Here is a 24,617-nt window from a genome sequence, read left to right as displayed (position 1 = left end):
GACCTACACAAACCATTACATCGTAGATCATTAAAATATTTCTCTGACTCATGAGCAATCATTAAATCATTTATAACAATCATTAGTTTGATAAATTGAATAACTCTTTACTAATACTTAGCGTATTGCAAATATTAGATATTAAAATCAATATCATTACATTTAAAACTAGCTTTGCTCCGCGGTTTTACCCGCAGTGATCCGCTCCTGTTGGTCTTAGCGAGATAATAGCCTATAGCCTATATAGCCTGTGCCTATAGCCTTCCTCGATAAATGGGCTATCTACCACCGAAAGAATTTTTCAAATCGGACCCGTAGTTCGCGAGGTTAGCGCGTTCAAACAAACAAACTCTTCAGCTTTATAATATTAGTATAAATTAGTATTTTTGAAGCATATATTAAAAATTCTAGCTGACCCCATAGACGTGACGAATTGTCAAACGCTTGATGAATTCTTTTTCTTCTGTCAATAACAAACACAACAAAAAAAAAGAATTAGTGATGTTGGCCCAGCTTTTCACGCGTAATGTCATGACCAAGGGATACATATTATTTTTTAGAGAAGATAATAAATAATCCCATCCTACTACCCTACTATCCTACTAATATTATAAATGCGAAAGTTTGTGAGGATGGATGTGTGTGTGTATGTTTGTAACTCTTTCACGCAAATACTACTGAATCGATTACAATGAAATTTAGCACACATATAGAGGGTAACTTGGATTAACACATAGGATAGATTTTATCCCGGAAATCCTACAGGAACGGGAAATATGCGGGTTTTTCTGCGGGTTTTTCTTTGAAAAAGCGGGCGAAGCCGCGGCCATATAATTGGCTACTCAAATTGTTTGTACTTTTACAATAAATAATTATTTCCATTTAAAATATGATGTTACATATTATAGTTGAAAATATTTAAAACATAAAGATGAACAGTTCGCGCTCTAAATATTTTGAAATTGTGTCATCTGTAAGCCGCCATGTTGGATTTAGAATGACATGACCGCACGTCAAGTCGTTTTTAAACGATACTCATTTGTCAAATTATAATAAACTCATTTATCTATATTAATATAATAAAGAGAGATCTTTCTGTTTGTATGTTTGTACTAAATAAGTTTAGAAACAAGTTTTGAAGTTTTTTTTTCAGTAAGAAACTGCAGTATTCTGTGGCAGTATTCTACATAGTATAAAACAAAGTCGCTTACTTTGTCCCTATGTCCCCTTGTATGCTTTAAAACTACGCAATAGATTTTAATGAGTTTTTTTTCAATAGATAGAGTGATTCAAGAGGAAAGTTTTAGTATATATAATTTATTAGGTTTTAGACAAAGCGGGCGTATCGTAGCATTGCTTGTTGCAAACAAACAAAATTCTTTGAAATAAGTAAAAAACATAACCCTCCGTTTAGTTCGCAGTTGGATAATATACTAATACAAATAATAGGCAATTTCTCTTAAATTATTATCCTTCCTACACATTTTATATAGCCTAGCATAAAATGGGAAAAGCATACAGATAGTATTATCATAAACATATGTTTATAGATTACAGCTTGAAGTAGCGATATTTAATATGAATTTATTGTCTGTACGTAGACTCTGAAACACTAGTTGGACCTTTGAGATATACATAATATGGAGACGACACCGCCTACATCACTTATGTTCCGCTCAACATACGCCATGGCGTAACTGCACGCTCATTTTTTATTTGTTTTAAAGTATCAAATATGCTTTCGTGTGTGTTACGAATTACGATATTGCACAAATAATACGGAAAAGTGCAAAGTAATAACTCATCGGTAAGTACCTAACTAGATAATAATTTTTAAAACTTAGTTAGAGCAAAAAAATGGCGCACAGATTTTGTTCGTGGCGTCTCCTCCATACGTAGTAATATTATCTCAATGAGTTGGACACTCGGTTTCGTCTGCATTTTTGAATTTTATTTACAAGTAGCTACTAGCTACTTGTGACTTGGTTTATGCGTGAAGTATGGTGATATTTAAGTCAGGCGCGGTCCCAGGGGGGTGGTCACGGGGGACATGACCCCCCCCCCCCAAAAATCGTACTCGATAAAATAGAAAAAAATTCTAATACTGTACAATATATAAAAAACTGGTGCAAATCGGAGTCACTCGCACATCTAAAGTTCTGTTTAAACCAGTTTTTAATCCCTTGCAAATGTTGAAATTTGCGAAAATTTGCAGCTAACGGCTTCCGACTCGCACTTGGCCGGTTTTTTTATAATATATTGTACAGTATAAGAATTTTTTTTCTATTTTATCGAGTAGGTAGGGTAATTGCGCCAGTTCGCGTCCACTTAGTGCAGTTGGAAAGTTTGAAGGAGAAAATAAAAATGTTCCAGAACAAATTTCAACGCAAAATTTATGTAACGTGTTCATTATATAGTCTATTTTAAGATTTACTTTCAATTGTGTTGGAAATATCATGTGGTTTTTATTTATCTAGACAAATAGCAGAATTTGGCGTTTTACCCAGTTCGCGTCCAAAAATGCCTTTTTGCGTCCACCCGTGGACCAGTTCGCGTCCACCAGCTTAGAAAAGGAATTAAGAGTGCATTGGGTGATATTTTATCAGATAAATGCAATTAAAAATTAGATTTTAATAAATTATTTATTTACGAATATAGCTATATATAATAAAAACCGGCCAAATGCGAGGGACTCGCATACCGAGGGTTCCGTATTAATCTGTCTTTTTTCATATGTTTTAACTGTAAATGATTATTTTTTTCAATGTTTCCCTTATTTGTGCTATAAGACGTTGCTTCGTACCAAACTTCAAGTGTCTGTGTTCACGTAAAGTACCCTGTAGGTTTTGATTCCCTTGCGAATGTCGAAATTTGCGAAAATTTGCAGCATAAACGGCTGTATCTTTTGATTGCTTTGGCTTATAAGTTTGATTTTTTCACTGCTTCAAGGGACCGTAGACTTTATTTTGAGTATTTAAAATAAATTTCAGCTTTATACCTCTACGCGTTACTGAGAAAAAGGGTCTTGACAGATAGACAGACCGGCAGACGGACATACAGACGGACGGATATCAAAGTGATCCTACAAGGATTCCGGTTTTTCCTTTTGAGGTTCGGAACCCTAAAATCAACATTATTATTAATATAATTCACTGTGTAAGGAAACTGGAAAAACTTAATTATATTTATCTTCTCATCATTATTAGAACCAAAAATTAACAAAAAACAAAGTTACGTTATGTAAATAAATAATAATCAGTTCTATTAAGATTACCTACCTACCCTATTTTTTAGTTTCTAATGAATTAAATTTCATTTTTGTTTATATTATTTTCTTAACCACAGACTCTCATTCTCAAAAATACTAGTCTCATTCTTAGAATACCCATTTTAAAATGAAAAAATAGCATAAAAATTTGCTAATTTGAATGAAAATTTAAATTATCAACTTGTGGTCTTAGTCAAAAATTTACAATCTATTTTAAATTACATATTTTAACAAACAATTCATTGCTACGTAATGAAAAACAATGTGGACGCAATATGTTCTATTGTTATGCACTACAGGTATAGTTTGCGCCCACCGTGGACGCAAAATGGAAGTTGTACAAATTCGGTGTAGTAATTCGCGTCCACCTTATTTTAGCTATTAATTGTAAAAGAAATAAGCTTATTTATAATCCATACTATTCCATGTTTTGTTAGCAAAGCAAAGAAACAGTTACATATTCAAAAATTCACATTTAACAATAAGATACTTACCGTCAAACGCGACGCTGCGCACTATTTTTTTCTCAAAATCCCGCGCGTTTTAGCTCTCTCGTTTAATAGCCAAAATTAAATATTTTTTTTAAATAGGATAGGCGGTGCGCAGGCATATTTTGAATATGTGTGCATGTCTCTTATACATTGAGGTATTATCAGAAATTTTTCTTATTACAATTTTACATAAAGTATACTTATTTTCGTGAATTTTCTAAAAGATATCCGCAAAATGGACGCGAATAGGCAGGTGGACGCGAACAGGCGCAATGACCCTACGATTTTCTCAAGTTTTTGCTTATCACTTCTTCTTCACGTGAATACGATATTTGGCGAGTACGGTTGGGGGGGGGGGGATTCCATACCTTTCCAGCTGCGTGTCCCCCCCCAAAATGTCAGGCTGGGACCGCGCCTGATTTAAGTTTGATTTTTTTTATATGGCACTGGCTGTGCTCCGCGGTTTCACCCGCATTTCTCTACTCCTGTTGGTTTTAGCGTGATGATTTATATCATTATAGCCTTCCTCGACGCTATCTAACACCGAAAGATTTTTTCTAATCGAACCAGTAGTTCTTGAGATTAGCGCGTTCAAACAAACAAACTCTTCAGACTTCAGCTTTATAATATTAGTATAGATTTAGGTTCGGTTTATTCTGACTGGATTTTAAATACAATAAATTACTAACTATTATAAATTCAAAGCTATCGCTTCGCACACTTTTATGATGAAGAAATTTGTTTATTTTATTCGTTTGATTGAATGCGCTCATCTTAGGAACAACTGGTTCGAATGGACAAATTATTTTTATGTTGAATAGGTACTTCATTTATCGAGGTTGGCTATATAAAACATCACGCAACTTATAAAGAGCGGAGCAACTGAAAATTTTACAAAGATGGAAATAAAAATTGCCTTTGAGTGCAGACAAAGTTATGTGGTATCAAGTATTTACAACTTATTTTAGAAGAGAAACCGGGAGATTAAATGTACATAATATGATACAAACTTAAACCCCTGGATTTACTCGTACTTAGAAAATAACCTTATCATATCTACGTCTTACTAAGTCTATTCAAGAATGTAGGTATAGGTCGCTGCGTTGCGACGTGAAAGATGGCCAAACAGACAAATAAAATATGAATATAGATAGTCTGTGGTCAGATAAACATTGCGACACGGAAGTGTGGGAGACCTATCTTATTTTAGAATACCTAGAAACCTAGGGCTTATCCTACGTACCTATAATAATGGAAAATTTAATTATTTTTGTAAATGTCAAAATGAATTAATAATTAGACGCTAGACTTAAATTTTATGTGTAAAACTACCCACTTAAATAAAAATATATCGGCTTTTACCTTACGGTAAAAAAAAATATTAGTAAATAGGTAGGTAGGTAGTAGGTAAGTAGTTAGTTACGTATTTTTGTATGTTTACGTAATATTTTCACAGAATATCTAGGTACCTACTGCACTGATTTCAAAAATTCTTACACCAGCAGAAAGCTACATTTTTCTTAAGTTACAAAGACTAGTTATCTACCCATATTATTTCTATGTTGTTTGTTGGCGAAGCCGGGTCAAGTTGGTAGTATCCTACCTATAATGTAAAAACTTACGCACATTATAAACATGAAAATTAGAGATGTAGGTTAGTATATTTGTTACTCATTATATAAACAGCTGATTGGATCTGGATGCAATTTGGTACAGAGATAGATTATTAGTGTGTTACAGTCTAGATTTACACAAAGTAAAACCGCGGCTTCCTACTACGTGCTACTACCTACCTACTAGTTAGTCAGGTACCTACCAGTTATTAAAATTTTCAAAATTCCATAAGATAGGTACCTAGGGTAAATATGAAAATCATTACATAAAAGTTAAAACTATGTTTCATGGAGTTTAACTAGCGTAAACGCGCGTTTTCGTGCATTTTTCTTAAGGTATACCTAGTTACCTACCTAACATAAGTTAACTTTGCAACAAATCTATTACAATTAGATTTCCGCCCGCGTTTTCAACGGAAAACCCGCATAGTTCCCGTTCCCGTGGGATTTCCGGGATAAAACCTATCCTATGTGTTAATCCAAGTTACCCTCTATAGGTATGTGCGCTAAATTTCATTGTAATCGGTTCGGTAGAATTTGCGTGAAAGAGTAACAAACACACACACACATCCTCACAAACTTTCGCATTTATAATATTAGTAGGATTAGGTATTCTAAGTTTTTACTTAGTAGGTACTAAACTAAGGTATAAATATTTATATGACTAATTATTTAATTAACTAACAAACTAAGGGCAATTATACAGGTCAAACAGCTAGACACACAATTAAAATAATAAACCCAACAAATATGTCACTTTCAAGAATTTCCAACATTCCTTTATAACTGTAATGGTTTTAGAGAAATGCGTATACACACAGACAAACAACAGTTATAAATAAAAGTATATTATAATCGTTTGAAGAGGCTTTTCATAGCTTACGTCGGGTTATCTGAAATAGGGCTGTCACAATCGTACTTATTGTCTTTTTAAAATTACTAATATCTCAAATGTTCATTTACAAAATAAATATTCGATGTATATAATTACACGGAAAGTATACAAAACAAGGCTTATAAAATATTTAAATTAATGTGTGAATTTAATTATAAAATGCGCAAAAAATTTGAAGAATTTATGGCAACTTGTAAAAAATTTAATGACGTTATTCATTTCACACCTGGAGTTCGATGTTTTAGTGCTATTAGTATAATTTTTAATATAAATTATAAATTAACTAAAAACTAAATAATATTTAAAGTATAAACGAACCTTTCAATCAACAGCATCAAAATCCCAAAGTACGTTAAAAACACATGAGTTTTTCACAACACAAGAATACAAGTTCACTCAAAAAAACTGAAATAACGATAATTCTTTGAAATGGACACAACTATTCCCGACCACGTCTCAAGACCGACTGGCGAACAAAAACATGCCTGATTGAATAAGAAGTGGGATGTCTCTTTCTATCGTTATCATTTACATACGCGAGAGGGAGATGGGTATAATGGCATGCATTATGGCGTTCTTTTTTCGAGTGATTTCTTTGAAAGATCGAGCGTTCGATGTGGCTATAGTATTTGGTGAGTTATGCTTCTATAGAATAGCCCATTGATAGGGTTACCCGATATTAAAATTATGAATCTATTAAATTTGAATTTAAACTAAATTGGGCATACGATATTTATTATTTATGGTCTTTCGTATTTGTTTAAACCGTTTTGGCTGAGCAATATAGATTTTTTTATAGTTGTGTGTGTCAGTGGTTTATAAAATGTCAAATGTATAAATAACGGTTTTTGCATACGGAATAAGTATAAAAGATATATATTTTTATTGTCAAAACTGCAATGTAAATACATTTTTTATATTAATGTGTAAGAATTTATGACAGCGTGTTAGGTACTTAACTATATACCTAAATTAAATATAAGCTGGTTTTATTTAGGTAATATTTTGATATGAGAGTTGAGACGCTTTTTTTCCAATTCCATATGAGGAATTATCAATTTCTTTTATATCAAACGAGTTTTAAGTTATTTATTGAAGTCTTGTCTTTAATTTTTGTTATTTATCAATTATTTTTATTATATTGGCATATTGGCCTTAAATACTTCAGAAGTACTACAGATTTAATTTTACGTTTTCTTAAACTTTTATATACTTTTTAAAACGTAACGTGTGTCATGTAGGTACTCATGTTCAGTGGGTGTAACAATAATTATAACATGTGTATGTTTGTCAAAGCTCCTAAACGAATGAACCGTTTTTTTTTTCCAAGCTTATGTTTCAAATGGCTTGATTTCATGTTTCATGACTTTGTATCAACTGGGGACGTATTATGAGTAATGGTACTAGGTATATGAATTTATTTGCCAGTCAGATCAATTATTGACGGCGTAAACTGTCTGGAAATAAGATGTCATAATACGTCCCCTGATCTATTTAGCTAACAGTAGTTCAAATAACAAAAAATGTACCTTTTTTATCTTGGCTTCGAACCCGGGACCGTCGGGGTGTCGTTAATCACGGTACCTATGCGTCACACGATAAATAAATTGTTATTAAAGAATGCGGGGACATTTTGAGACGGTAATGCAATAAAACAATGTTATCTTTCTTAAAAGATTCTTTTACCGAAAAGATTGGTATCTTTTTGCAGGTAGGACTGTTTTCTACATATTTGTGATGTTTTTGAGATAGTTGTTTAAGTAAATATGTGGAATATTTTGTGTAAGCTTAATTAAGGAGGTACAGAATTTGATTAATTATATAGAAACTAGCGGTCCGCGCGCCCCGGCTTTGCCATGGTATTTAAGTTTTCTCTACATATGAACCATCCGCGAACTTTAAGGAATATAATAAAAAAGAATTATCGAAAACGGTTCAGCCGTTCACACGTGATGCCGTGACAACGCGAAACGGGTTTCATTTTTATATTATACTACCTAGCGGTCCGCCCCGGCTGTATGACCTGAAAACTTTGTAGTTTTTACTTCATTGAATTCATGCATTATAAATTTATAAACAAACTTACAATATTATAGTTTTTCTTATTTTTCTATTACCTACTCTGAACAGTCTTTCTTATTTTTGTTAAATAGATAAATGTTTGCGTTTGATATAAAAATTATTTCGATCCCGCGTCAATTATTGGAAAGTTGTTATTTTGGAGCAAATCAAAATTTTCTATGAATGTTTGTTAGCGACGTCGCTGTAGACTCAAGTGTTATTCAATCAACGGACAGACGGGTGGAGAAGTGTTTTGTCTATAGCGTTAAAGTCTTAAAGATTATCTAGGAAATATAGACATTACAGAAAGAAAAACTGATCTAATACGAATGAATTTGTTTACAGCATAATTTGGACTAGCTGTGCCCCGTGGTTTTACCACAGAATATATAATGGTTTTACCCGCAGTGTTGTGTCTGTTGGTCTAAGCGTGATTCCATACTAATATTATAAATGCGAAAGTAACTCTGTCTGTCTGTCTGTTACTCAATCACGCCTTAACTTCTGAAACAATTTGCATGAAATTTGGTATAGAGATATTTTGATACCCGAGACTGATAACATAGGATAGGTTTTATCCCGGAAATCCTACGGGAACAAGTTTTTCTTTGAAAATATATATAGCCTTCCTCGATAAATCTAACACCAAATGAATCCTATGAGGGTTGGCCACAACACTTTCCACCACGCTGCGCGCTGGCCAAGTGTGGGCAGATGTCACATGGCGATGTTTTCCTTCACCGATTGGAATATTGGTGATGTGGACTTGTAATAACTAAGAGATTATTTTTCAAAGCTAATAAACGAGCTTGTCATGGTCGCTCAACCCTTCCAGAAGTACAGAACGTAACAGTTTAAGTTTATGTGTAATTTTAAAAGCAAATAAATGAACTGTTGGACTGTCTGGTAAGGTGACATAACCAATAAGTATTTCGAGAAGTAAGGCCGCTTCAATTGCGTTGCCAGTTTTAAAATAAATCCAAAATAAGAATGTGTTGTTCGCCATTCGATTCCCCTTTTTGATTGAACGTTTTAACTACTGTATTATAATTAAAATCGTATTAAAACATCAATAATTCACTCTCATTACTCGATACTGCAATCAGAGTGACGCATATCAAGGATTTCATTAAAATTCCCCTTAAAAATGCATTAATATTGCCAAAATCCAATAGCCTACAATACGACGGTGTTTTTTATTTATTTTCAAAATCTAATTATGTAAGCATTGATTCGGGAATCCGCAATAGTGATTGATGTGTAAGCCTGTGTCCATAATGCATCGGATTTTTATGAGAATGTAGGTGTAAAACGTATGTGTAATTAATGATTGGGTTTGATATAATATACACGTTTCGTATTACACATATTTCCTTTTTTATATTTTATTCGTATTATAAATACATTGTTTCCACCATATGCTGAGTCCATAGCCTTTTCATAGTAAACTGTTATTTTTTTGTGTATTTTTTTATTTATTTAATTTTTACTCGGAATAAATTCTAATTCTATTCTATTCTTCTCTATAGGGATTGGAAGGAAGTTTTTGTGTGTATGTTCATTTGTGCATTTCATTGAAAGTAATTATCAGAATTTGCCAAAAATATTACCTATGACATTTCTCTTACTTCTACTCTTTTGAAACAATTTTTTCCCTCCGCGTTTTTTTGGATTTATTTAAACCGTGTCTTCTGCTCTACCGGGGAGACGCCTGATCACTCAGCCACCCGTGATCCTGCCAGAGCAATCGAATTTTTTTCGGTTTTGTGTCTTAAGGAAGAAGAAGCGGATTCCAATCCCGACTCGTGCTCAAATTTCTATTCTGTAAAAATTTATATTGATAAAGCTTTTGAATGTTATAAAAATAACGAAATGACCCTATTTACTGATACCTAGTGTATTCTTGTGTTTGATTTGATGTGAGTAGTTAGGTATTATATTATATTTTTGAAATTAAAGATTCGACACACTCGCTGCAAAGTGTACGTAATCGCGTTTAAAATCTTTAATTTCCTATTGATTTTTTTTATTTATTTATTTATTTATTTTTTATTTTGGTCATTAAGAATCTTCGTATATTATGGACGCAGCCTAACAATACCCAGGTGTAAAATCCATCATGCGGGCCACGTTAATTTGGTACCACGTCATTCAAGTGATTGCAAGTTTGGTGGAAAAAGACCAAAAAGGGCCGTAGACTCGCGGTCGATCACCCTCGCGTTTGATCATATTGGTAATAACCTTACGCTTATTGATGTGATGTGGTACCTATATCTTCTGAATATATATAAAATTATCGTGTTAGAATATTATCATGCTCCTCCGAAACGACTGGACAATAAAAAGGGAAAAAATCTATGCGATTTTTAGTATCCTATAAAAAATCGCTCCGTTATTGTGTAAAAGAGAGATAAACAAATAAACACATTTCTATAATGTTAAAAGGGATATACAGATGTAGGTACCTGGTTAACAGTTGCCCATGTTCTAATCTACACTACTAACGCGCTAATCTCAGGAAATACTAGTCCCATTTGAAAAATTCATTCGGTGTTAGGTAGGCTATTTATCGAGGAAGGCTATAAGCTATATATCATCTCGCTAAGACCAACAGCAGCGGAGCACTGCGTGTAAAACCGCGGAGCACAGCTAGTACCGGATATAAGAGTGACATAGGATCTTGTTAAAACCTGTTTTGCAAAGCCCCATAGTAGAAAGGGGTGATTTTGCTCTATTAGGGTGAAAATAGACTTTGCTCATGTTACAATTTTTTTTATTCTGCACTAGGTAAACTTCTGAGCAAATTGTATGTTTTATTTTGCTTTATGATTTTCTAAATCAATTTAAATCAGGTGGAGGTTCTCAAATTGACTGTATTTTTTTTGGATTTGTTACCACTGGCACTGTTGTCTCCGATTTTGAAAATTCTTTTTACTTATTTTTATTCATATTTGAGGTTTTGTTACAGACAGACAGAGACAGACAGACAAAAATGTCTTTAATCACATATTTGGGTTTGGTATCGATCCAGTAACACCCCCTGCTATTATTTTTTCAATATTTTCAATGTACAGAATTGACCCTTCTACAGATTTATTATATGTATATCTACAGATTTATTATATGCATAGATAAATTGACTTCTGTTCACAACTGTACAAATCTCAAGTATTATTTTTAATATGGCAGTGAACTTATGAGATTACTTCAGTGTGCGACTGTATTTATTATTATTGAAAAAATATATTTGTTTGCTAAATCTTTGATCTAGTGGGTATGAATAAATAAATAAATAAATATTACTAGACGTTTCCCACAGCGCCATCTAGTTTCAAATTAATCAAAGCTTGTCAAATCAAATTAGTCAAGAAACTGGACATTTGATAAACATCAATACATATATTAATATACTATCGATTGTTTGTTCAATTTATATGAATGTGGATACTGTGTCATAGATGATTTTCATAAGTATATAAAAAGAGCGTGCGTACCGAGTACACGTGTCAGAAGTGAAACTTCTTTCACAACATTCAAAGATACCAAAATCACCATGTGACGGTATAGCCATGACGCGACCTTGAAATTTTACTTTCAACGCGAATAACGAAGTTTCACGTCAAAAAATTGCATAGTCTGTCTGTCAGCTATCTGTTTCTTACAGCGAATTTGTGATAAAGGTAATTATTGCTTATTCGCGACTTCTAAAGCTCTATAAAATCTAATCATTCATACTGCCTATGAAATTCCTTTAAAACCTAACCTCTCATATGAAATTCTCATTTTACTTCCCACGTCTATGAAATTCCCTTAAATTTCCAAACTCAACCTCCACAAGCGCCTACGAAATTCCCTCTCAACATGACGCTAGTTATAAATGTTTGAACATACGGATCGGTTACTTTTCGAAGTGCGTCACACATTCCGTTGGGAATGTCTTAACATAGATAGTTAAGGGGAGACTGTTTCAACCGACTGCGAAAACGAGGGTTATGTTTTTTTATAAGTAAATAAAATATCAAATAAATTATTATTTCAGACACATTATTCATATTTCTTAATTACATGATAATGTAAAATTAATACGTAGCTCGTTATTATTTGATTTACAATGAAACGATCTTCTGAAGGGAAATCCACTATTTAACAATTGGCAATTGCCCTGTAATCTATAACCAGTATGTAATATTATGTATGTTTCTTTGGCATACACTCGTATTGCGAATTTAGTATTTCAAAATAATGCAATAATAGAAAAAATCTATTAAAGAAATATCATTAAATCCGTTCAATTGCAAGAGATTGTAATTAACTTGACTAACTTTTAGTTAAATCTATACTAATAGTAATATTATAAAGCTGAAGAGTTTGTTTGTTTGTTTGAACGCTCTAATCTCGGGAACTACTGGTCCGATTTGTAAAATTCTTTCGGTGTTAGATAGCCCATTTATCGAGGAAGGCTCGGGTGAAACCGCGGGGAACAGCTAGTGTAAGTACATTATAAATTATTCATACTTATTAATATGTTGCTTAATATGTAAGTTGTGTGTGTGTTGTAGAAATAAACGTGTTATATTCTTCTAAACATATGCTCATTTTAATTGGCAATTTGTTTCTATCAATGACTACACAATCTTTTGTCGATCTTTAATAAAAAAGAAAACCTTGGCCTTAAGGGCGCATCCACACGCAGGCTTCATTCGGTGGATCTTTGAGTCGCTATCGCTCTGATTTATTGTGTATACGTCCTTATGTTGTGGTGTTTGTGATGAGAAAAGCGATTTCTAGAATATAAATTCATACTCAAACATTTATTTATTCAATTACACTTCTAGAAGCACTTTTAAATCGTCAGAACAGTTTTAACATTTACAACCGATTCGGGAATTAGTATCTATGGAGTAGATCCGGCAAGGAACTCCATAGATGCTTTTTTTGAACTAGTTAATGTGACGTTATCTGTTCTTAAAAGCGAAAAAAATTGTACTTAATGCCACATTTTCATGCGTGATGTTAAATATATAAGCTAGCAACACAAAAAAGACCGTGTGTGCCGAGCACACGTGTCAGAAGTGAAACTTCAAAAATACCAATATCGTCACGTCTCCATGACGTGAGGTATTGCCTTAACACGACCTTGAAATTTTACTCTCAACGCGTCAAGAAGTTTCACTTCAAGAAAATAATATAAAGAAAATCGCTTCTCGCTCTGCTTATGAACAGAAACACGTACTACGACCACTCTTGTTTTTTTGTTTGTCCGTTTGTCATAATAGGTGGTTATCTATTTAGTGTCTCTTTTCGGGTGTTCAACTTTTATATATTTATTTAACCATCTTTACAATATGTTATTAATGATTTATTATAAGAATTTCGAGCTTGTTGTTCGTTCAGGAATCCGATATCTTGTATTGACTGGGTACTATTGTAGGCATGTTTGAGTCCGTACTCAAATGACAAATCCCTACTAGGTATATAATATTATAAATGCGAAAGTAACTCTGTCTGTCTGTCTGTTACGCTTTCCCGCTTAAACCTCTCAACCGATTTTGACGAAATTTGGCACAGACAAAGACAATCTTTAGACCCCGAGAAAGAACATAAGCTACCTTTTATTGCGAAATATATACCACGGGCGAAGCCGGGGCAGGCCGCTAGTATAGTTTATATTAGAATATTCAACAAACTAAACTACATGAGCATGGAAAATTAATAATAGTCACTTTAGAAAGTGTAATAAAAATTCTATAGAAAGATGCACAGAACTATATGAAAGATGTACTAGTAAATATTTATTTTAAAACAATAGTAATTTATTTATTTTACTGTTATTTATTTGTTTTATTGTTGTTAAAGTTAACCCTACAGTTAGTCCTAACGGTTAGTCATTTTGTAGAAAATTATCAACATTTTTATTGTTTCGTTTTTTCTTTTGTTTTTCACAAGTGAGCTGATCAATGACTAATAGTTTAACAATGTTGGAACAGTAATTTAGGATAAAGGGCGGAGATACATAAAAACAAGGTGTTTGGAACCGGACTTTCTACTAAGTATTTGTTTGTTTGTGTCAATTATTGAAAAAGCTAAACGTATTTTGGTGAAATTGGTTTCATTGTTTTCGATTGCCAACAGTTATATTATAAGTTTAAAACGGTAATTTTGTGTTAAAATTTTATGATGTAGAAATTTTATTATTTTGTTGTTTTACAATGATACAATGTAACAGACTTCAAAATAGTACCTTACACGTTATATCTTTTTTTTGTACTATACAATATTATTAAAACTGTTATATTCACCTCTGAGATTTCCTAACGAAATATGTACCTACGAGTACGAATTAAGATGTACGATTTTTAGGCCTCGTCTATTTTTCCAAGACTCATCGTTTGATTATCAAATTTACATCTAAAGGTATCTGTTATTTTATTTTTAGTCTGTTATTTTATAGATACAGATAAAAAAATACCACAAAATGTTAAAATACAATTCAACATTATATTTATATCGACTTCCTCCATTATACTCACCACTCGATCATTGTTTAATATTTAATACAATTCAATGAAATTGTAATAAAATACACATATAAAATATATTATGCGGGACCCATATGTAAAAACCACAATATGACTGTGGTCACTAGAATAACCGACTTGGGCAAAATGTTAGTAATGATTCCTATACTTTTATAATACATCCTATCCTCCTACTAATATAATCCATACTAATATTATAAATGCGAAAGTAACTCTGTCTGTCTGTCTGTTACTCAATCACGCCTTAACTACTGAACCAATTTGCATGAAATTTGGTATAGAGATATTTTGATACTCGAGAGAGGACATAGGATAGGTTTTATCCAGGAAATCCTACGGGAACGGGTTTTTCTTTGAAAACGTGGGCGAAGTGCGGGCGGAAAGCTAGTAAATTATAAATGAGAAAGTTTGTGAAGATGTGTGTGTGTGTGTGTGTGTTTGTTACTCTTTCATGCAAATACTACTGAACCGATTACAATGAAATTTAGCACACATATAGAGAATAACTTGGATTAACACATAGGATAGATTTTATTCCGGAAATCCCACGGGAACCGGAACTATGCGGGTTTTTCTTTGAAAACGCGGGCGAAACCGCGAGCGGAAATCTAGTTAAAATTAAATTTAGCTATTATAATATTAAATGAGCAAAACAAATGCTGTAAAAATATAATTTTAAACATTAAATTCCGAATAAAAGTCAGTCATTATCTTCACCTTAAATTACCGCCCTTAAAAACTTATTAAAACACATAAAATATTTCCTAAATAAGTAATACAAATAAAATTTAATTTAATACACCATAAAATTATCCGAAACTCGACACAAACGGCTCTAATAAAACCAAAAATTCGCATTATAATTAATTATTGCACATAAACATGTTAAAAACATTGCCATTAAAGTAAATTATTTTTTTTTAATGTTGCCGGTCGGAAATATGGTTTATTTTATCTGTATTTTGAAGTGAAACTTCTTTATCTGGGTTGGAAAAAAAATTAGTGTAACATTTTTTCGTTACGCGTGACATTTTTCCGTTACGCGCCATCTTTTTCTTATCCCTACCACGTAGTATTTCTGTAAAGTTGTATATAGTATTTTTTTTTTTGAAAATTAAGGCCATAAAGAAGTTTCACTTCTGACGTGTGTACACGTGTACGTGTGTACACGCACACATTTTTTTTATTATGTGGTTCAGTAATAAGCTATACCTACCTAAGCGAATTATAGAAATGTTTTTTTTATTACAATTTATATCAGAAACTAAGTATTCCATATTAATTCTATTCGACTTATAATATAATGTATGTCGCGGGTTAAGCTAGTCTTACAAAAACTTCAAAAATGAATATGAAGAATTTAAACAAACGTCGTAACTTCAAAATTAAACTAATAGAATTACCCAAAGTTTAACATAAATAAAGCCAAGTCAAATCATTCATTTTATACGAGATTAAGATAAGATCTTTCCCTGTTTTTTATTCAATAAAACTAGATTTTTATCAAAGGGACACCCAGACGTCATATACTTACAAGTTACAACTATAAAAAAAATAAAACGACGTATAATATCGCTTTTAAATTCTTTATGACCGGACTGGAAGCAAATATATCCGTCCCTTTCATTTCCATACTGTTAGAGAGGGATGCATGGCGAAAGGAAACAAAACATTCTAATTTTTTATTCTTTTTTGAAAATGTTTTTTATTCGAAACGCGTCACACGCAGGGAGACAAATGCGAACCATTTTGTTCATGTATTTAGATGTTCGAATCCTTTGATGTTTTTGAACGTTTGACAACGACATTGATTATCTGTGCGCTCGGAGTTGACATGTTATTGTTTTTTGTTCGAATTTGAAATTCCACGGTTATGTTATGTAGGTACTGACGTTTTACTTTTTTACCGTAATTCGAGAAATAAATGTTTTTTCTTATTTTACCACGGAACTAAATTATTACGAAAACACAGCAAAATAATGTAGGTAAGTAGCAAATGTAATACCTGAGTAATTATTTAGTAAATACCTTCGTATAGTTTTTGAAGATGGACGGGAAGACGTATAATAATATTTGATACGCAAATTTTCATGTTAAAAATGATTTTTTTGTTTGTGGGTCAAATAAAATTTTCCTTCTTTATTTTACGATAAAATTGTATCTATTTTTCACATCCTCTCAGTGGCACAATAAAATTTTGGCGTTTCTAAACATTAAACTTACTATGTATTAGCATAGTATACATAGGTACTAGTCTACGTAATTTATTCGTATGCAGACGATAATAATCTATCTGCGAATCGTATTTGCATCCGAATCAGTTCAACAATTTTATGTGTAGGAATTTTACGTACAAACATTTGTATGTATGTATATACATACAAAGGTTAAATATCAGTAGAATATTGCAAATCATGTTTGAAAGATCATTTTGATTTCTTGGTATAGAACGATCGGTCTTAAATGTATAGCGGATAAAAATGCATGCAGCATTACATTGGTTAACTTTGACTTTTAAAAGTCGGGGGTTCGAGTTCGAGATTGACATAATAAATTGCATCATTGGTGTATCTAATTTAAAAAAAAATACGAAAATAAAATGGTTCCGCCTAAACACCCCACAAAAAATAGGTAGTTAGTTAAAATTATTTAAAATTTTACTAACATTTGATTATTTACGATTGTATACAATACGCTTCGCGGTTTCACCCGCGTGGCTCCGCTCCTATTGGTCTCAGAGTGATGATAAAGCCTATAGCATTCCTCGATAAATGGGCTATCTAACACCGAAATAATTTTTCAAATCGGACCAGTAGTTCCTGAGATTAGCGCGTTCAAACAAGCAAACAAACTCTTCAGCTTTATAATATTGGTAAAGATTAACCATGGCTGGTTATTGCGAGCACAATAGGATTTTTGCCAGTCAGTTCAATTCACGGCGTAAACTGTCTGGAAATAAGAATAAGATGTCAAACTCAAACATTTATTTATTCAATAAGACTTCTAGAAGCACTTTCGAATCGTCATTTCATATTTTTAACATTTACCACGGATTCGGAAAGCAGTATCTATGGAGAAGAAACGGAAACTCCATAGTTGCTCTTTTAAAATCATGTCATAATACGGCCCCTGGTTAGCCCTGATTCACGACGACTAGCTCGTCAAAAATGTTTGTGTCTACCAAGAGCTAGCGCGCAAGAGCAACTTTTGTCTCCGCAACTATTTTGTCTCTCCCATCAACTCTATGGGGAGTTGCGTCGCTACGTGCGCGCGCTTTCTTACCTAGCCCATAGAGGTGATGGGAGAGACAAAATAGTGAAGGAGACAAAAGTTGCTCTTGCGCGCTAGCTGCAGGCATTACAAAATACACAGTAGAAATTAATTGATACGGAATAAAAATAACACAATAACTTCGTAAGTATATCCATAACTCAGATGAGGCATTCATTTTGACAGCACGTATGATAATATTAAAAAATAAAACGACTGCAACGTCTGCCTTTTTGCATTCTTGACGCGGTTAAGGTAAGTTCATCGTGGATTTAAAAAACAATTTAGGGTGTAAAAATATTTTAAATATAATTATAAAGATACTAGCTTTCCACCCGCAGCTTCGCCCGCGCAGTCAAAGAAAAACCCGCATAGTTCCCGTTCCCGTTGGAGATCCGGGACAAAACCTATCCTATTTCCCGGGGTAAAATATCTACTCTACTATGTTCTTTCTCGGGTATCAAAATATCTTACGCGCTTTACAACACATTTTGCGATTCATTTTTAAATTAAAGATTCAAATGAAAGTAATTTGCAAAAATAAATATTTATTTATTTATCTAATAAAACCCAGTGTGCACCAACCCTAACCGATAAAGTTGTATCAAATAAAAACAGCCCCCCTCCGCGCTACAAGGATTTCGCACGTACAGGCGAAATATACGAATAATTTATTAGTATGTTTATCTCCTTTTTATGTGTATTAATATAAACAAATTCTTTGAAATCATTTTCACGCTACCATAACTGTAAACCGCGGTTTCACTCGCGTGTTACGTGTAAAAAGTAGGCGTTTACTACTAGCTTTCCGCCCGCGGTTTCGCCCGCTGTATCTAAAACCTAATAAATTAGGTAGGTATATACTAAAACTCTTGAATCGCTCTATCTATTAAAAAAAACCGCATCAAAATCCGTTGCGTAGTTTTAAAGATTTAAGCATACATGGGGACATGGGCGTAGCCACGGTGGGGCAGGGTGGGGCGCCTGCCCCACCCTGGCTCTCACCTGGAAGGTACCTAACCAAATCTAAAAAAAAATAATTATCTAGGTACTGACAAAACTTAATATCCGCAAAAAAATTCACACTCGAAACTTGTCAATCGACTCAAAAAAATGCGATCTAAACAAAAAGCTTGCGCACGATTGACCCCATACATTCACAAACATAATCCTTTTGTTTTTCGTTTGTGTGTGTCACATACCTTTGTGCAATTATTTAACTCTAAATTGACTGATTAACAAATTTTCATACGCCCATCAGCGCCCAAACGGCTAAAGTTAGGGACACATTTTTGGATGGATTTCGTCGAATTACGCACGAAAAAAAGAAGATAGGGCTTCCATGTTAGGTTCTTACGTGTTATAAATTTTCGTGACAGAAAAAGTAGTGTAGTACCACATGAGTAGAAAGACGGGTAGTACTGTTACTCCACTAAATAAAGCTGTTTTTTTTTGCCAAATTCGCACTAAATTTCCGATCAAATTTCACTTTTGTTTTTTTTATGATATAAGAAGGAAAATGAGCCGACGCGACGCCTTGCCTGATGGTAAGCTAAATGAACAAAATGAAAATAGACGAAGTTAAGGTTAAGGGTCACTTATTGACCATAAAAACACAAAATGCTGACAGATCCAGTTGGAGCTTCGCTCGCAATCTTAAAGAAAAGTTTTTGGCCGATATCTCGGAAATTATCCACTTTAAAGCAAAAGTTATTTTGACTTTTTTGTAGAGAGTAAAATTTCGTATCTTTTATACCGTGTAAACTTTTGTAAAACTAACCGTGTACGATTTATGGCCTATTTAATGAACTGGTTTATTGTTTTTGGCTAGTTCCAAACCATCCATTTTTTAAGATCAATTTATTTGAAACTTTTTTTCTTATGTCCACACTTTTTGAGTTATTTAACGTTTGATGTTGGATTACCGGTCGAAAAATAGAAAATTTCAAAGTATGTTTCGTATACCTATGTATATTTCGTACAACTAAACAATATTGAGTAATTATTTATATTCGGATGCAAGAATAAAAAAAAAAGAAAATGATAGGAGAATATTTTTAAAAATGTCTAAAAAATTCATTTTTCTGTAAAAAAAAATCAATTTTTTTTCCGTTTCGGAAACGGCGAAAATCCACATGCATGCATTGGAAATCTCTTCTTCGCCTTCATTACATCCGTAAAAAATCTTTTGGTCTGCCGCGTCACCCGCCGAGCGCCGGCATTTCTACACTAAACGTTCTACGACTCAAAAAATATGGGCACTAAAAAAAATGTTTCAAACAAAAGTTGTAGAGAATAAAGTGATCTTAAAAAATAGCTAGATGCATTTTATTGATTAATCCAATATTTTATGAGTTATTAGCAAAAAACGATAAACCGGTTCATTAAATAGACCTTACACCGTTACCATAAACAGTAATTTATACAAGAAATGTTTACAGAGTATAAAAGATGCGAAATTTTACTTTCTACAAAAAAAAAAGTCTCAGTAACTTTTGCCCTAAAGTGGATAGTTTTCGAGATATTGGCCAAAACCTAAAAGATTGCGAGCAAAGCTCCACCTGGATCTGTCATTTTGTGTTTTTATGGTCAATAAGTGACCCTTAACCTAAAACAAAAATGAAATTGGATCGGAAGTGCGAGTTTAAATGCTTTATTTACTGCGTTATATTTACCATTTAAAATGGTTTAATTTTCAATTTACATAGACAATTATTCTTAGACATGTTTAGTATATTTTTTGGTAAAAAGAAATTAAAACATCATATTCTTGTATTTATACATAGAAAGTTAAACTATAAAATATAGTGATGAAAATTTCAACATAAACGGCTGTATCTTTTGATTGTGTTGGTTTATTAATTTCAGCTTGATACCGCCACGCGTTCCTGAGAAAAAAGGTCTTAGACACACAGACAGACGGACGACAAAGTGATCTATAAGGATTTTGTTTTTTTCTTTTTGAGGGTCGAAGCCCTAAAAATAAACCGGGATAAGACCTCGGGTATAGTTGCTAGTTACATATTATTTTTTATTGTTGCCCCACCCTGTGCCCATGGCTAGCTACGCCCATGCATGGGGACATAGGGACGGAGAAAGCGACTTTGTTTTTATACTATGTAGAATTTAAAGTTTGTCAGAATTTATGTTGGTTACACAGGATGGATTCTGTTGATAAATACTTGGCACTGATACAGGTATCAGAATATTGATCGCCTCCCTGGTACAGTGGTTGACGCGTGAGCGTAGCACCGAGGGGTCCTGGGTTCGATTCCCGGTGGAGACAATGAAAAAAAATATATCGCGATCTGGTAGGACACAGAATGCTGATCACCTACTTGTCCCTAAAGAAAATCGATCAGTGAAACAGACGTATAATGCATCTGCCCCTTACCCCACTAGGAGACATGGGACTTCACTAACTTATCAGAATATTATAGAAGCTATAGATACTACTTGCTTTTGCCGTGGCTTCGCGGGTAAAACCACGCAGCTAGTATTAGTATAGATATGATTTGATGTCCAAATATGTTTAAAAAATGTCTTCAAAACCCGTCAGTGATTCAAAGCCTACCCTTTGTAGATAAAGAAGATAAAAACCTTTAAGTTTAAACATTCCGCCACCGACGCTCATAAGTCACTGCAGAGTTTAAGCGATTTTGACATTAAAAGTTCCGGACGTTTATAACCTGCGATATTTTGTCGTGTCGTGTTGGTTTTGAGTCGTGAGGTGTGTAGTCTGGTGTTGATATACTGTTTTTTGATATTTAAATGGGAAGTAAGGCTTTGACCGTATGGGAGGTGTGTCGATGTAATCAAAAATCTGTTTTATGTAGTGAGTTATTTTACATTACTAAAAAATTTGAATTAGCTATATCGGAAGAGCTAATTTTCCCTAAAATACTGTACGTATAATATTGAAATCAAGAACTTGTCTTTTACTTACGACAAAAATATCGTATGTCGTGTCGTATCGTATAAACGTCTCAAATAGTTATTATTGATGACTCCAGTAGGCGTAGTCTCGACACTAATCGACATCGATATCGACCGAAATCGGTCGGTAACTAACGATTATCAGTAACCAATCAGTAACTATAGTATAGACCTAAAAAATTTAGTGTTCTTTTTCCAAGAAATTTAGCTTAGTTTTAGGGAATAGATAGTAAATTAAAATTAGTTATATTAATTTTCGCATTATTACAATTGCAATTGCATATAAAAAAAGCAAATTTTATGCACAAAAAAACATGGCAGTTAATTTAATTTTAATCAAATTCGATATTTTTTATATCAATCGTTTAATTAATGTTCTATTAATTACATATTCATGGAATCCAAAATTCCATGTATGGCAACCTCTTTATTTACTTTTGACATTTGACATCAATCATCAATCATGAAAATAATATTTCTATCAAAATAAATATAAATTGTGTGTTTTCAAGAGGATAATTTTTAATTATGTTCTTAAAAGTCCTATAAATCTATTGGATAACAAATATCCCAAGAAAATATCAATCTGCGTTATGTTTTTATATAGTTAAAGCTATTAGTTTTAGTTTAGTAATATTTTGTTATTTGTGAAGTGCAATAAAATTCTTATCAAAAGACTCCAAAAGCTCTACAAGATAGGGCTCCAAAAGCTCTCAATTCGAATCTTTAAGACATCATAGAAACTGACGGAACTAAAACTAAGGACGGAACGGATAATTTGTATCACTTGTATTTTTAGCTTGTATTATTATATTATATTATGTGCATCATTGTATATTTTATTACAGTTAATAAGCAAAGGATGCAATGCAATTGATTTAGCGGTTCACGGTTAATATTATTTATGTGTTAAATATAAATATTTATCTATAAATTTTATATTTTACAGATGAACAAGTTACTAGAATTATTATGTTGGTGAGGGATGATGGTTTTGAGCCAAATTTTCAACTACGCTATTATAAACTGTTAAATTAAAATTTTCTAATAAATTTATTTCGTAATTGGATCGTTTAATTTTATTTGTATTCATCTGTATAATTTTATTATCCTAGAAGTTCAAAAAGAAATTAATCGAATATGAATGCAATAATTTAGGCTGAATAAATGCAGACAGCAGTACACTATTTTAATATTTATTTAATATAATATAAGAGGCTTCTTAACATTTTCAATAAGATTTTGAAACCATCTTAAAAATAAAACATTATTTGTTTATTTTATTTTAATTGCAATAACATTAAATAAGAGAAAAAAATATTGCGTTAAATCATAATATAGCATCGGAAGTGTGAAATATCTTCTATTTATTATAAAATTATAATAATATATAATGTTTCCGATATTATCAACCGTATCTACAAATCCACACAAACCGTAAGGCCCTTCTCCCATTTCGATACTTCTAGAATACGATACTCGACTAGAATACTAGTTAGATATTTGCTCGCTGCCCGATGCTCGCGTATTAAGCGACTGAAAAATGACTAAATTCATCATTATTGTGCCTCGTTTTTGTAGACGGACGCTATGTCGAGCGATTCCAGTGACGATGTAAAAGTAGGATGTACTGGATTCATCCATATATTGAAAGAAACATAAGTAAATTGTAGAGTTTTTATAGCCGCACGAGAACTACAACATGATGATATGAATTTTTTATCTTTCTTCCGAAGAGATACGCGCGAAACGCGACGCAAAAACGACCACCTATACTTTAGTCGCGGACGTGTAGGATACCGGTAGCGTAATGGGAGAAGGGCCTTCGAGATCTTGTCGAGATCAAACGTCGGAATCATAACGATTGACAATGTCAAAGAATAATTTGTTTTGACAATATTCGAATGTGTTGCAAAGAAATGATTTTCCAAATCCATGAAATCTATATTTTATTTATTTTTCATATATCTACGGAATTGAAATAATGATGTTATTAATTTAGATAAAAATGCATTGCTACAAGGCTATTATTATATAAATATTTTGACGCATAAAGGAAAGTTTTGTGAAGAATAAAAATTATAAACAAATATGTATCCATTGTATGCTTCCATCAAATTGGGGAGAGGTATTAAGCGACATCATTTTCATTGCTGAAGACGGGTCTATAAATAAGTTATCGGTAATTACCGACTAATTTGTACAGACTACAGGGGCAGGGCACACGGGAAGGTCGAAGCAAAAAAAATGTCGGACCACGCACCGTATTTATTTGTATACTTGTATAATTTATTATAATTTTTAGAGAATCTTATTTTGTAGGAATTGTAGGTATGGTAACTATTGCCCGTGACTTTGTGTTTGGTGTTAGGGTTATCAGAAAATGGTACATCAGTTTTGTATGTTTATGTAGTGACTAAGTTTTAATAACGTTTTTTATTAACAGCTAGCGGTCCGCCCCGGCTTCGCCCGTGGTATATGTTTTCTCTCCATAAGAACCAACCTCGTACTTCAAGGAATATAATAAAAAAAAGAATTATCGAA

General features: G+C 32.8%; 1 protein-coding gene across 1 annotated transcript in view; it reads right to left on the bottom strand.

Annotated features, from left to right (window-relative positions):
- The window catches only part of LOC123704374 (extracellular serine/threonine protein kinase four-jointed), a 37,150-nt gene extending 30,428 nt beyond the window's left edge, over positions 1-6,722 (bottom strand). The window contains exon 1 of the mRNA XM_045652733.1: positions 6,586-6,722. The gene's annotated coding sequence lies outside the window, so the exon portion shown is untranslated. The remainder of the gene's footprint in view (positions 1-6,585) is intronic.
- Between the last annotated feature and the right edge of the window lie 17,895 nt (positions 6,723-24,617).

The sequence above is a fragment of the Colias croceus genome, chromosome 29, assembly GCF_905220415.1.
Source record: "Colias croceus chromosome 29, ilColCroc2.1".
Lineage (NCBI taxonomy): Eukaryota > Metazoa > Arthropoda > Insecta > Lepidoptera > Pieridae > Colias > Colias croceus.
Note: the sequence above shows the minus strand (reverse complement) of the source record. Positions and strands in the feature narration are given on the sequence as shown.